The sequence below is a fragment of the Ambystoma mexicanum genome, chromosome 12, assembly GCF_040938575.1.
Source record: "Ambystoma mexicanum isolate Mex_15411 chromosome 12, UKY_AmexF1_1, whole genome shotgun sequence".
Classification (NCBI taxonomy): domain Eukaryota; kingdom Metazoa; phylum Chordata; class Amphibia; order Caudata; family Ambystomatidae; genus Ambystoma; species Ambystoma mexicanum.
The window spans coordinates 1,230,162,859-1,230,177,539 of record NC_090936.1 but is presented as its reverse complement, the minus strand read 5'-3'; the positions used below and the strand labels follow the sequence as shown (position 1 = coordinate 1,230,177,539).

Genomic DNA, 14,681 nt, shown 5'->3' with positions numbered 1-14,681 from the left:
TCCGAGCATTGAAGCCCCTTCCTAGGAAGGAAAGCCCCACCTGGTATCTGAGTATTGAAGCCCCTGCCTAGGGAGGAAAGCCCCATCTGAGCATTGAAGCCCCTGCCAAGGAAGAAAAGCAAGCCTGACATCTGAGCATTGAAGCCCCTGCTTAGGAAGCAAAGCCCCGCCTGATATCTGAGCATGGAAGCCCCTGCCTAGGAAGGAAACCTCCATCTGATATCTGAGCATTGAAGCCCCTGCCTAGGAAGGAAAGCGCCACCTGATATCTGAGCATTGAAGCCCCTGCCTAGGAAGGAAAGCCCTGCCTGGTATCTGAGCACTGAAGCCCCTGCCAAGGAAGGAAAGCCCCACCGGATATCTGAGCATTGAAGCCCCTGCCAAGGAAGGAAAGCTTGCCTGATATCTGAGCATTGAAGCCCCTGCCTAGGAAGGAAAGCCCCACCTGGTATTTGGCATTGAAGCCCCTGCCTAGGATGGAACGCCCTGTTTGATATCTGAGCAATGAAGCCCCTGCCAAGGAAGGAAAGCCTACCTGATATCTGAGCATTGAAGCCCCTGCCTAGGAAGAAAGGCCCCACCTGGTATCTGAGCATTGAATCCCCTGCCTAGGAAGGAAAGCCTGCCTGATATCTTAGCATTGAAACCCTTGCCTAGGAAGGAAAGCTCGTCTGATATCTGAGCATTGAGGCCGCTGCCTAGGAAGGAAAGCCCCACCTGATATCTGAGCATTGAAGCCCCTGCCTAGAAAGGAGTGCCCCGTTTGAAATCCGAGCATTGAAGCCCTTGTCTAGAAGGAGAGCCCGTCTGATAATTGAGCATTGAAGCCCCTGCTTAGGAAGGATATCCCCGTCTGATATCCGAGCACTGAAGCCCCTGCCTAGAAAGGAAAGCCCCGCCTGATATCTGAGCATTGAAGCCCCTTTCTAGGAAGGAGAGCCCGCCTGATAATTGAGCATTGAAGTCCCTGCCTAGGAAGGATATCCCCGCCTGATATCCGAGCATTGAAACCCCTGCCTAGGAAGGAAAACCCTGCCTGATATCTGAGCACTGAAGCCCCTGCCTAGGAAGGAACGCCCTGCCTGATATCTGAGCATTGAAGCCCCTGCCAAGGCAGGAAAGCCCTGCCTGATATCTGAGCACTGAAGCCCTTGCCTAGGAAGGAAAGCCTGCCTGATATCTGAGCATTGAAGCCCCTGCCCAGGAAGGAACGCCCCACCTGATATCTCAGCATTGAAGCACCTGCCTAGGAAGTAAATCCCCACCTGATATCTGAGCATTGAAGCCCCTGCCCAGGAAGGAAAGCCCCGCCTGATATCTGAGCATTGAAAACCCTGCCCAGGAAGGAATGCCCTGCCTGATATCTGAGCATTGAAGCCCCTGCCTAGGAAGGAAAGCCCCTCCTGCTATCTGAGCACTGAAGCCCCTGCCTAGGAAGGAACGCCCTGCCTGATATCTGAGCATTGAAGCCCCTGCCTAGGAAGGAAAGCCCTGCCTGATATCTTAGCACCGAAGCCCCTGCCTAGGAAGGAAAGCCTGCCTGATATCTGAGCATTGAAGCCCCTGCCCAGGAAGGAACGCCCCACCTGATATCTGAGTATTGAAGCACCTGCCTAGGAAGGAAAGCCCCGCCTGATATCTCTTGCAATTGAAGCCCCTGCTCAGGAAGAAAATCCCCACCTATATCTGAGCATTGAAGCCCCTGCTCAGGAAGGAAAGCCCTGCCTGATATCTGAGCATTGAAGCCCCTGCCTAGAAAGGAAAGCCCTGCCTGATATCTGAGCATTGAAGCCCCTTCCCATGAAGGAAAGCCTCACCTGATATCTGAGCATTTAAGCCGCTGCCTAGGAAGGAAAGCCCCACCTGATATCTGAGCATTAAAGCCCCTGTCTAGGAAGGAAAGCCCCGCCTGATATCTGAACATTGAAGCCCCTGCCTATGAAGGAAACCCCACCTGATATCTATGCATTGAAGCCCCTGCCTAGGGAGGAAAGCTACGCCTGATATCTGAGCATTGAAGCTCCTGCCAAGCAAGGGAAGCCTGCCTAATATCTGAGCTTTGAAGCCCTTGCCAAGGAAGGAAAGCCCGCCTGATATCTGAGCATTGAAGCTCCTGCCTAGGAATGAAAGCCCCACCTGGTATCTGAGTATTGAAGCCCCTGCCTAGGGAGGAAAGCCCCATCTGAGCATTGAAGCCCCTGCCAAGGAAGAAAAGCAAGCCTGACATCTGAGCATTGAAGCCCCTGCTTAGGAAGCAAAGCCCCGCCTGATATCTGAGCATGGAAGCCCCTGCCTAGGAAGGAAACCTCCATCTGATATCTGAGCATTGAAGCCCCTGCCTAGGAAGGAAAGCGCCACCTGATATCTGAGCATTGAAGCCCCTGCCTAGGAAGGAAAGCCCTGCCTGATATCTGAGCACTGAAGCCCCTGCCAAGGAAGGAACGCCCCACCGGATATCTGAGCATTGAAGCCCCTGCCAAGGAAGGAAAGCTTGCCTGATATCTGAGCATTGAAGCCCCTGCCTAGGAAGGAAAGCCCCACCTGGTATTTGGCATTGAAGCCCCTGCCTAGGATGGAACGCCCTGTTTGATATCTGAGCAATGAAGCCCCTGCCAAGCAAGGAAAGCCTACCTGATATCTGAGCATTGAAGCCCCTGCCTAGGAAGAAAAGCCCCACCTGGTATCTGAGCATTGAATCCCTTGCCTAGGAAGGAAAGCCTGCCTGATATCTGAGCATTGAAACCCTTGCCTAGGAAGGAAAGCTCGTCTGATATCTGAGCATTGAGGCCGCTGCCTAGGAAGGAAAGCCCCACCTGTTATCTGAGCACTGAAGCCCCTGCCTAGGAAGGAACGCCCTGCCTGATATCTGAGCATTGAAGCCCCTGCCTAGGAAGGAAAGCCCTGCCTGATATCTTAGCACCGAAGCCCCTGCCTAGGAAGGAAAGCCTGCCTGATATCTGAGCATTGAAGCCCCTGCCCAGGAAGGAACGCCCCGCCTGATATCTGAGCATTGAAGCACCTGCCTAGGAAGGAAAGCCCTGCCTGATATCTCTTGCAATTGAAGCCCCTGCTCAGGAAGGAAAGCCCTGCCTGATATCCGAGCATTGAAGCCCCTGCCTAGAAAGGAAAGCCCTGCCTGATATCTGAGCATTGAAGCCCCTTCCCATGAAGGAAAGCCTCACCTGATATCTGAGCATTTAAGCCGCTGCCTAGGAAGGAAAGCCCCACCTGATATCTGCGCATTAAAGCCCCTGTCTAGGAAGGAAAGCCCCGCCTGATATCTGAACATTGAAGCCCCTGCCTATGAAGGAAACCCCACCTGATATCTATGCATTGAAGCCCCTGCCTAGGGAGGAAAGCTACGCCTGATATCTGAGCATTGAAGCTCCTGCCAAGGAAGGGAAGCCTGCCTGATATCTGAGCTTTGAAGCCCTTGCCAAGGAAGGAAAGCCCGCCTGATATCTGAGCATTTAAGCCCCTGCCTAGGAAGGAAAGCCCCACCTGGTATCTGAGTATTGAAGCCCCTGCCTAGGGAGGAAAGCCCCATCTGAGCATTGAAGCCCCTGCCAAGGAAGAAAAGCAAGCCTGACATCTGAGCATTGAAGCCCCTGCTTAGGAAGCAAAGCCCCGCCTGATATCTGAGCATGGAAGCCCCTGCCTAGGAAGGAAACCTCCATCTGATATATGAGCATTGAAGCCCCTGCCTAGGAAGGAAAGCGCCACCTGATATCTGAGCATTGATGCCCCTGCCTAGGAAGGAAAGCCCTGCCTGATATCTGAGCACTGAAGCCCCTGCCAAGGAAGGAAAGCTTGCCTTATATCTGAGCATTGAAGCCCCTGCCTAGGAAGGAAAGCCCCACCTGGTATTTGGCATTGAAGCCCCTGCCTAGGATGGAACGCCCTGTTTGATATCTGAGCAATGAAGCCCCTGCCAAGGAAGGAAAGCCTACCTGATATCTGAGCATTGAAGCCCCTGCCTAGGAAGAAAAGCCCCACCTGGTATCTGAGCATTGAATCCCCTGCCAAGGAAGAAAAGCAAGCCTGACATCTGAGCATTGAAGCCCCTGCTTAGGAAGCAAAGCCCCGCCTGATATCTGAGCATGGAAGCCCCTGCCTAGGAAGGAAACCTCCATCTGATATATGAGCATTGAAGCCCCTGCCTAGGAAGGAAAGCGCCACCTGATATCTGAGCATTGAAGCCCCTGCCTAGGAAGGAAAGCCCTGCCTGATATCTGAGCACTGAAGCCCCTGCCAAGGAAGGAAAGCTTGCCTGATATCTGAGCATTGAAGCCCCTGCCTAGGAAGGAAAGCCCCACCTGGTATTTGGCATTGAAGCCCCTGCCTAGGATGGAACGCCCTGTTTGATATCTGAGCAATGAAGCCCCTGCCAAGGAAGGAAAACCTACCTGATATCTGAGCATTGAAGCCCCTGCCTAGGAAGAAAAGCCCCACCTGGTATCTGAGCATTGAATCCCCTGCCTAGGAAGGAAAGCCTGCCTGATATCTGAGCATTGAAACCCTTGCTTAGGAAGGAAAGCTCGTCTGATATCTGAGCATTGAGGCCGCTGCCTAGGAAGGAAAGCCCCACCTGATATCTTAGCATTGAAGCCCCTGCCTAGAAAGGAGTGCCCCGTTTGATATCCGAGCATTGAAGCCCTTGTCTAGGAAGGAGAGCCCGTCTGATAATTGAGCATTGAAGCCCCTGCTTAGGAAGGATATCCCCGTCTGATATCCGAGCACTGAAGCCCCTGCCTAGAAAGGAAAGCCCCGCCTGATATCTGAGCATTGAAGCCCCTTTCTAGGAAGAAGAGTCCGCCTGATAATTGAGCATTGAAGTCCCTGCCTAGGAAGGATATCCCCGCCTGATATCCGAGCATTGAAACCCCTGCCTAGGAAGGAAAACCCTGCCTGATATCTGAGCATTGAAGCCCCTGCCAAGGAAGGAAAGCCCTGCCTGATATCTGAGCACTGAAACCCTTGCCTAGGAAGGAAAGCCTGTCTGATATCTGAGCATTGAAGCCCCTGCCCAGGAAGGAATGCCCCACCTGATATCTGAGCATTGAAGCACCTGCCTAGGAAGGAAATCCCCACCTGATATCTGAGCATTGAAGCCCCTGCCCAGGAAGGAAAGCCCCGCCTGATATCTGAGCATTGAAAACCCTGCCCAGGAAGGAACGCCCTGCCTGATATCTGAGCATTGAAGCCCCTGCCTAGGAAGGAAAGCCCCTCCTGCTATCTGAGCACTGAAGCCCCTGCCTAGGAAGGAACGCCCTGCTTGATATCTGAGCATTGAAGCCCCTGCCTAGGAAGGAAAGCCCTGCCTGATATCTTAGCACCGAAGCCCCTGCCTAGGAAGGAAAGCCTGCCTGATATCTGAGCATTGAAGCCCCTGCCCAGGAAGGAAAGCCCCGCCTGATATCTCTTGCAATTGAAGCCCCTGCTCAGGAAGGAAATCCCCACCTGATATCTGAGCATTGAAGCCCCTGCTCAGGAAGGAAAGCCTTGCCTGATATCTGAGCATTGAAGCCCCTGCCTAGAAAGGAAAGCCCTGCCTGATATCTGAGCATTGAAGCCCCTTCCCATGAATGAAAGCCTCACCTGATATTTGAGCATTTAAGCCGCTGCCTAGGAAGGAAATCCCCACCTGATATCTGCGCATTAAAGCCCCTGTCTAGGAAGGAAAGCCCCGCCTGATATCTGAACATTGAAGCCCCTGCCTATGAAGGAAACCCCACCTGATATCTATGCATTGAAGCCCCTGCCTAGGGAGGAAAGCTACGCCTGATATCTGAGCATTGAAGCTCCTGCCAAGGAAGGGAAGCCTGCCTGATATCTGAGCTTTGAAGCCCTTGCCAAGGAAGGAAAGCCCGCCTGATATCTGAGCATTGAAGCCCCTGCCTAGGAAGGAAAGCCCCACCTGCTATCTGAGTATTGAAGCCCCTGCCTAGGGAGGAAAGCCCCATCTGAGCATTGAAGCCCCTGCCAAGGAAGAAAAACAAGCCTGACATCTGAGCATTGAAGCCCCTGCTTAGGAAGCAAAGCCCCGCCTGATATCTGAGCATGGAAGCCCCTGCCTAGGAAGGAAACCTCCATCTGATATCTGAGCATTGAAGCCCCTGCCTAGGAAGGAAAGCGCCACCTGATATCTGAGCATTGAAGCCCATGCCTAGGAAGGAAAGCCCTGCCTGATATCTGAGCACTGAAGCCCCTGCCAAGGAAGGAAAGCCCCACCAGATATCTGAGCATTGAAGCCCCTGCCAAGGAAGGAAAGCTTGCCTGATATCTGAGCATTGAAGCCCCTGCCTAGGAAGGAAAGCCCCACCTGGTATTTGGCATTGAAGCCCCTGCCTAGGATGGAACGCCCTGTTTGATATCTGAGCAATGAAGCCCCTGCCAAGCAAGGAAAGCCTACCTGATATCTGAGCATTGAAGCCCCTGCCTAGGAAGAAAAGCCCCACCTGGTATCTGAGCATTGAATCCCCTGCCTAGGAAGGAAAGCCTGCCTGATATCTGAGCATTGAAACCCTTGCCTAGGAAGGAAAGCTCGTCTGATATCTGAGCATTGAGGCCGCTGCCTACGAAGGAAAGCCCCACCTGTTATCTGAGCATTGAAGCCCCTGCCTAGAAAGGAGTGCCCCGTTTGATATCCGAGCATTGAAGCCCTTGTCTAGGAAGGAGAGCCCGTCTGATAATTGAGCATTGAAGCCCCTGCCTAGGAAGGATATCCCCGTCTGATATCCGAGCACTGAAGCCCCTGCCTAGAAAGGAAAGCCCAGCCTGATATCTGAGCATTGAAGCCCCTGCCGAGGAAGGAAGCCCGCCTGATATCTGACCATTGAAGCCCCTGCCTAGGAAGGAAAGCCCCTGCCTGATATCTGAGCATTGAAGCCCCTGCCTAGGAAGGAAAGCCCGTCTGATATCTGAGCATTGAAGCCCCTGCCTAGGAAGGAAAGCCCCGCTTGATATCTGAGCATTGAAGCCCCTGCCTAGGAAGGAAAGCCCCGCCTGATATATGAGCATTGAAGCCCCTGCCTAGGAAGGAAAGCCTGCCTGATATCTGTGCATTGAAACCCTTGCCTAGGAAGGAAAGCTCGTCTGATATCTGAGCATTGAGGCCCCTGCCTAAGAAGGAAAGCCACACCTGATATCTGAGCATTGAAGCCCCTGCTTAGGAAGGAAAGCCCCGCCTGATATCTGAGCATTGAAGCCCCTTTCTAGGAAGGAGAGCCCGCCTGATAATTGAGCATTGAAGTCCCTGCCTAGGAAGGATATCCCGGCCTGATATCCGAGCATTGAAACCCCTGCCTAGGAAGGAAAACCCTGCCTGATATCTGAGCATTGAAGCCCCTGCCAAGGAAGGAAAGCCCTGCCTGATATCTGAGCACTGAAACCCTTGCCTAGGAAGGAAAGCCTGTCTGATATCTGAGCATTGAAGCCCCTGCCCAGGAAGGAATGCCCCACCTGATATCTGAGCATTGAAGCACCTGCCTAGGAAGGAAATCCCCACCTGATATCTGAGCATTGAAGCCCCTGCCCAGGAAGGAAAGCCCCGCCTGATATCTGAGCATTGAAAACCCTGCCCAGGAAGGAACGCCCTGCCTGATATCTGAGCATTGAAGCCCCTGCCTAGGAAGGAAAGCCCCTCCTGCTATCTGAGCACTGAAGCCCCTGCCTAGGAAGGAACGCCCTGCTTGATATCTGAGCATTGAAGCCCCTGCCTAGGAAGGAAAGCCCTGCCTGATATCTTAGCACCGAAGCCCTTGCCTAGGAAGGAAAGCCTGCCTGATATCTGAGCATTGAAGCCCCTGCCCAGGAAGGAACGCCCCGCCTGATATCTGAGCATTGAAGCACCTGCCTAGGAAGGAAAGCCCCGCCTGATATCTCTTGCAATTGAAGCCCCTGCTCAGGAAGGAAATCCCCATCTGATATCTGAGCATTGAAGCCCCTGCTCAGGAAGGAAAGCCCCACCTGATATCTGTGCATTGAAGCCCCTGCCTAGGAAGGAAGCCCGCCTGATATCTGAGCATTGAAGCCCCTGCCTAGGAAGGAAAGCCCTGCCTGATATCTGAGCATTGAAGCCCCTGCCTCGGAAGGAAAGTCCGTCTGATATCTGAGCATTGAAGCCCCTGCCTAGGAAGGAGAGCCCATCTGATAATTGAGCATTGAAGCCCCTGCCTAGGAAGGATAGCCCACCTGATATCTGAGCATTGAAGCCCCTGCCTAGGAAGGAAAGCCCCGCCTGATATCTGAGCATTAAAGCCCCTGCCTAGGAAGGAAAGCCCCACCTGCTATCCGAGCATTGAATCCCCTGCCTAGGAAGGAAAGCCCCGTCAGAGCATTGAAGCCCCTGCCTGGGAAGGAAAGCCTAGGAAGGAAAGCCCCACCTGATATCTGAGCATTGAATGCCCTGCCTAGGAAGGAAAGCCTGCCTGATATCTGAGCATTGAAGCCCCTGCCTAGGAAGGAAAGCCCTGCCTGATATCTGAGCATTGAAGCCCCTGCCTAGGAAGGAAAGCCCGTCTGATATCTTAGCATTGAAGCCCCTGTCTAGGAAGGAGAGCCCATCTGATAATTGAGCATTGAAGCCCTTGCCTAGGAAGGATAGCCCTGCCTGATATCTGAGCATTGAAGCCCCTGCCTAGGAAGGAAAGCCCTGCCTGATATCTGAGCATTGAAGCCCCTGCCTAGGAAGGAAAGCTCGCTTGATATCTGAGCATTGAAGCCCCTGCCTAGGAAGGAAAGCCCTGCCTGATATCTGAGCATTGAAGCCCCTGCCAAGGAAGGAAAGCCTGCCTGATATCTGAGCGTTGAAGCCCCTGCTTAGGAAGGAAAGCCCGTCTGATATCTGAGCATTGAAGCCCCTGCCTAAGAAGTAAATCCCGTCTGATATCTGAGCATTGAAGCCCCTGCCTCGGAAGCAAAGCCCGCCTGATACCTGAGCATTGAAGCCCCTGCCTAGGAAGGAAAGCCCCGCCTGCTATCTAAGCATTGAAGCCCCTGCCTAGGAAGGAAAGCCTCATCAGATCATTGAAGCCCCTGCCTAGGAAGGAAAGCCTAGGAAGGAAAGCCCCGTCTGATATCTGAGCATTGAAGCCCCTGTCTAGGAAGGAAAGCCTTGCCTGATATCTGAGCATTGAAGCCCCTGCCTAGGAAGGAATGCCCCACCTGATATCTGAGCATTGAAGCCCCTACCTAGGAAGGAAAGCCCCGCCTGATATCTGAGCATTGAAGCCTCTGCCTAGGAAGGAAAGCCCCGCCTGATATCTGAACATTGAATCCCCTGCCTAGGAAGGAAAGCCCCGCCTGATATCTGAGCATTGAAGCCCCTTCCTAGGAAGGAGAGCCCCATCTGATATCTGAGCATTGAATCCCCTGCCTAGGAAGGAAAGCCCCGCCTGATATCTGAGTATTGAAGCCCCTGCCTAGGAAGGAAAGCCCCGCCTGATATCTAAGCATTGAAGCCCCTGCCTACGAAGGAGAGCCCTCACCTGATATCTGAGCATTGAAGCCCCTGCCTAGGAAGGAGAGCCCTGCCTGATATCTGAGCATTGAAGCCCCTGCCTAGGAAGGAAAGCCCCACCTGATATCTGAGGTTTGTAGCCCCTGCCTAGGAAGGAGAGCCCCGTCTGATATCTGTGCATTGAAGCCCCTGCCTAGGAAGGAAAGCCTGCCTGATATCTGCACATCGAAGCCCCTGCCTAGGAAGGGGAGCCCCGTCTGATATCTGAGCATTGAAGCCCCTGCCTAGGAAGGAGAGCCCTCGCCTGATATCTGAGCATTCAAGCCCCTGCTTAGGAAGGGGAGCCCCACCTGATATCTGAGCATTGAAGCCCCTGCCTAGGAAGGAAAGCCTCATCAGATCATTGAAGCCCCTGCCTAGGAAGGAAAGCCTAGGAAGGAAAGCCCTGTCTGATATCTGAGCATTGAAGCCCCTGCCTAGGAAGGAAAGCCCTGCCTGATATCTGAGCAGTGAAGCCCCTGCCTAGGAAGGAAAGCCCCGCCTGATATCTGAGTATTGAAGCCCCTGCCTAGGAAGGAGAGCCCCACCTGATATCTGAGCATTGAAGCCCCTGCCTAGGAAGGAAAGCCCCGCCTGATATCTGAGTATTGAAGCCCCTGCCTAGGAAGGAAAGCCCCGCCTGATATCTAAGCATTGAAGCCCCTGCCTACGAAGGAGAGCCCTCACCTGATATCTGAGCATTGAAGCCCCTGCCTAGGAAGGAGAGCCCTGCCTGATATCTGAGCATTGAAGCCCCTGCCTAGGAAGGAAAGCCCCACCTGATATCTGAGGTTTGTAGCCCCTGCCTAGGAAGGAGAGCCCCGTCTGATATCTGTGCATTGAAGCCCCTGCCTAGGAAGGAAAGCCTGCCTGATATCTGCACATCGAAGCCCCTGCCTAGGAAGGGGAGCCCCGTCTGATATCTGAGCATTGAAGCCCCTGCTTAGGAAGGAGAGCCCTCGCCTGATATCTGAGCATTCAAGCCCCTGCTTAGGAAGGGGAGCCCCACCTGATATCTGAGCATTGAAGCCCCTGCCTAGGAAGGAAAGCCTCATCAGATCATTGAAGCCCCTGCCTAGGAAGGAAAGCCTAGGAAGGAAATCCCTGTCTGATATCTGAGCATTGAAGCCCCTGCCTAGGAAGGAAAGCCCTGCCTGATATCTGAGCAGTGAAGCCCCTGCCTAGGAAAGAATGCCCCACCTGATAGCTGAGCATTGAAGCCCCTGCCTAGGAAGGAAGCCCGCCTGATATCTGAGCATTGAAGCCCCTGCCTAGGAAGGAAAGCCCTTCTGATATCTGAGCATTGAAGCCCCCGCCTAGGAAGGATAGCCCACCTGATATCTGAGCATTGAAGCCCCTGCCTAGGAAGGAAAGCCCCCCTTGATATCTGAGCATTGAAGCCCGTGCCTAGGAAGGAAAGCCCCACCTGCTATCTGAGCATTGAATCCCCTGCCTAGGAAGGAAAGCCCCATCAGAGCATTGAAGCCCCTGCCTAGGAAGGAAAGCCTAGGAAGGAAAGCTCCGCCTGATATCTGAGCATTGAAGCCCCTGCCTAGGAAGGATATCCCCGCCTGATATATGAGCATTGAAGCCCCTGCCTAGGAAGGAAAGCCTGCCTGATATCTGAGCATTGAAACCCTTGCCTAGGAAGGAAAGCTTGTCTGATATCTGAGCATTGAGGCCCCTGCCTAAGAAGGAAAGCCCCACCTGATATCTGAGCATTGAAGCCCCTGCCAAGGAAGGAAAGCAAGCCTGATATCTGAGCATTGAAGCCCCTGCCTAGGAAGGAAACCCCCATCTGATATCTGAGCATTGAAGCCCCTGCCTAGGAAGGAAAGCCCCACCTGATATCTGAGCATTGAAGCCCCTGCCTAGGAAGGAAGCCCGCCTGATATCTGAGCATTGAAGCCCCTGCCTAGGAAGGAAAGCCCCGCCTGCTATCTAAGCATTGAAGCCCCTGCCTAGGAAGGAAAGCCTCATCAGATCATTGAAGCCCCTGCCTAGGAAGGAAAACCTAGGAAGGAAAGCCCCGTCTGATATCTGAGCATTGAAGCCCCTGCCTAGGAAGGAAAGCCCTGCCTGATATCTGAGCATTGAAGCCCCTGCCTAGGAAGGAATGCCCCACCCGATATCTGAGCATTGAAGCCCCTACCTAGAAAGGGAAGCCCTGCCTGATATCTGAGCATTGAAGCCTCTGCCTAGGAAGGAAAGCCCCGCCTGATATCTGAGTATTGAAGCCCCTGCCTAGGAAGGAAAGCCCCGCCTGATATCTAAGCATTGAAGCCCCTGCCTATGAAGGAGAGCCCTCACCTGATATCTGAGCATTGAAGCCCCTGCCTAGGAAGGAGATCCCTGCCTGATATCTGAGCATTGAAGCCCCTGCCTAGGAAGGAAAGCCCCACCTGATATCTGAGCATTGAAGCCCCTGCCTAGGAAGGAAGCCCGCCTGATATCTGAGCATTGAAGCCCCTGCCTAGGAAGGAAAGCCCCGCCTGCTATCTAAGCATTGAAGCCCCTGCCTAGGAAGGAAAGCCTCATCAGATCATTGAAGCCCCTGCCTAGGAAGGAAAACCTAGGAAGGAAAGCCCCGTCTGATATCTGAGCATTGAAGCCTCTGCCTAGGAAGTAAAGCCCCGCCTGATATCTGAACATTGAATCCCCTGCCTAGGAAGGAAAGCCCCGCCTGATATCTGAGCATTGAAGCCCCTTCCTAGGAAGGAGAGCCCCACCTGATATCTGAGCATTGAAGCCCCTGCCTAGGAAGGAAAGCCCCGCCTGATATCTGAGTATTGAAGCCCCTGCCTAGGAAGGAAAGCCCCGCCTGATATCTAAGCATTGAAGCCCCTGCCTACGAAGGAGAGCCCTCCCCTGATATCTGAGCATTGAAGCCCCTGACTCGGAAGGAGAGCCCTGCCTGATATCTGAGCATTGAAGCCCCTGCCTAGGAAGGAAAGCCCCACCTGATATCTGAGGTTTGTAGCCCCTGCCTAGGAAGGAGAGCCCCGTCTGATATCTGTGCATTGAAGCTCCTGCCTAGGAAGGAAAGCCTGCCTGATATCTGCACATCGAAGCCCCTGCCTAGGAAGGGGAGCCACGTCTGATATCTGAGCATTGAAGCCCCTGCCTAGGAAGGAGAGCCCTCGCCTGATATCTGAGCATTCAAGTCCCTGCTTAGGAAGGGGAGCCCCACCTGATATCTGAGCATTGAAGCCCCTGCCTAGGAAGGAAAGCCTCATCAGATCATTGAAGCCCCTGCCTAGGAAGGAAAGCCTAGGAAGGAAAGCCCCGTCTGATATCTGAGCATTGAAGCCCCTGCCTAGGAAGGAAAGCCCTGCCTGATATCTGAGCAGTGAAGCCCCTGCCTAGGATGGAATGCCCCACCTGATATCTGAGCATTGAAGCCCCTGCCTAGGAAGAAAGCCCGCCTGATATCTGAGCATTGAAGCCCCTGCCTAGGAAGGAAAGCCCGTCTGATATCTGAGCATTGAAGCCCCTGCCTAGGAAGGATAGCCCACCTGATATCTGAGCATTGAAGCCCCTGCCTAGGAAGGAAAGCCCCGCTTGATATCTGAGCATTGAAGCCCGTGCCTAGGAAGGAAAGCCCCACCTGCTATCTGAGCATTGAATCCGCTGCCTAGGAAGGAAAGCCCCGTCAGAGCATTGAAGCCCCTGCTTAGGAAGGAAAGCCTAGGAAGGAAAGCCCCGCCTGATATCTGAGCATTGAAGCCCCTGCCTAGGAAGGATATCCCCGCCTGATATATGAGCATTGAAGCCCCTGCCTAGGAAGGAAAGCCTGCCTGAAATCTGAGCATTGAATCCCTTGCCTAGGAAGGAAAGCTCGTCTGATATCTGAGCATTGAGGCCCCTGCCTAAGAAGGAAAGCCCCACCTGATATCTGAGCATTGAAGCCACTGCCAAGGAAGGAAAGCAAGCCTGATATCTGAGCATTGAAGCCCCTGCCTAGGAAGGAAACCCCCATCTGATATCTGAGCATTGAAGCCCCTGCCTAGGAAGGAAAGCACCACCTGATATCTGAGCATTGAAGCCCCTGCCTAGGAAGGAAGCCCGCCTGATATCTGAGCATTGAAGCCCCTGCCTAGGAAGGAAAGCCCCGCCTGCTATCTAAGCATTGAAGCCCCTGCCTAGGAAGGAAAGCCTCATCAGATCATTGAAGCCCCTGCCTAGGAAGGAAAACCTAGGAAGGAAAGCCCCGTCTGATATCTGAGCATTGAAGCCCCTGCCTAGGAAGGAAAGCCCTGCCTGATATCTGAGCATTGAAGCCCCTGCCTAGGAAGGAATGCCCCACCCGATATCTGAGCATTGAAGCCCCTACCTAGAAAGGGAAGCCCCGCCTGATATCTGAGCATTGAAGCCTCTGCCTAGGAAGGAAAGCCCCGCCTGATATCTGAGTATTGAAGCCCCTGCCTAGGAAGGAAAGCCCCGACCTGATATCTAAGCATTGAAGCCCCTGCCTACGAAGGAGAGCCCTCACCTGATATCTGAGCATTGAAGCCCCTGCCTAGGAAGGAGAGCCCTGCCTGATATCTGAGCATTGAAGCCTCTGCCTAGGAAGGAAAGCCCCGCCTGATATCTGAGCTTTGAAGCCCCTGCCTAGGAAGGAGAGCCCCGTCTGATATCTGAGCATTGAAGCCCCTGCCTAGGAAGGAAAGCCTGCCTGATATCTGAGTATTGAAGCCCCTGCCTAGGAAGGAAAGCCCCGACCTGATATCTAAGCATTGAAGCCCCTGCCTACGAAGGAGAGCCCTCACCTGATATCTGAGCATTGAAGCCCCTGCCTAGGAAGGAGAGCCCTGCCTGATATCTGAGCATTGAAGCCTCTGCCTAGGAAGGAAAGCCCCGTCTGATATCTGAGCATTGAAGCCCCTGCCTAGGAAGGAGAGCCCTCGCCTGATATCTGAGCATTCAAGCCCCTGCTTAGGAAGGAAAGCCTTGCCTGATATATGAGCATTAAAGCCATCAAATGAGCAGATATAGCTCCTGACTTGCGGTATGTTACTGCCAGGGTGAGTGGGTGACCAATGAAAGCAGTCCCAAGCCGAGAGTGCATTACACGCTCACAAGGGATTCACGCGTGAATCACTTTCACACACATATTTGACAAATATAAAATATTTGCTCATTCTTATGTTCCCAGAATGCTCTTTGATTTTATGAAAAGCTG

General features: G+C 53.4%; 1 protein-coding gene across 2 annotated transcripts in view; it reads left to right on the top strand.

The window, feature by feature from the left end:
- TXNRD1 (thioredoxin reductase 1) overlaps positions 1 to 14,681 on the top strand; it is a 419,225-nt gene that overhangs the window by 361,580 nt on the left and 42,964 nt on the right. The window lies entirely within an intron of this gene.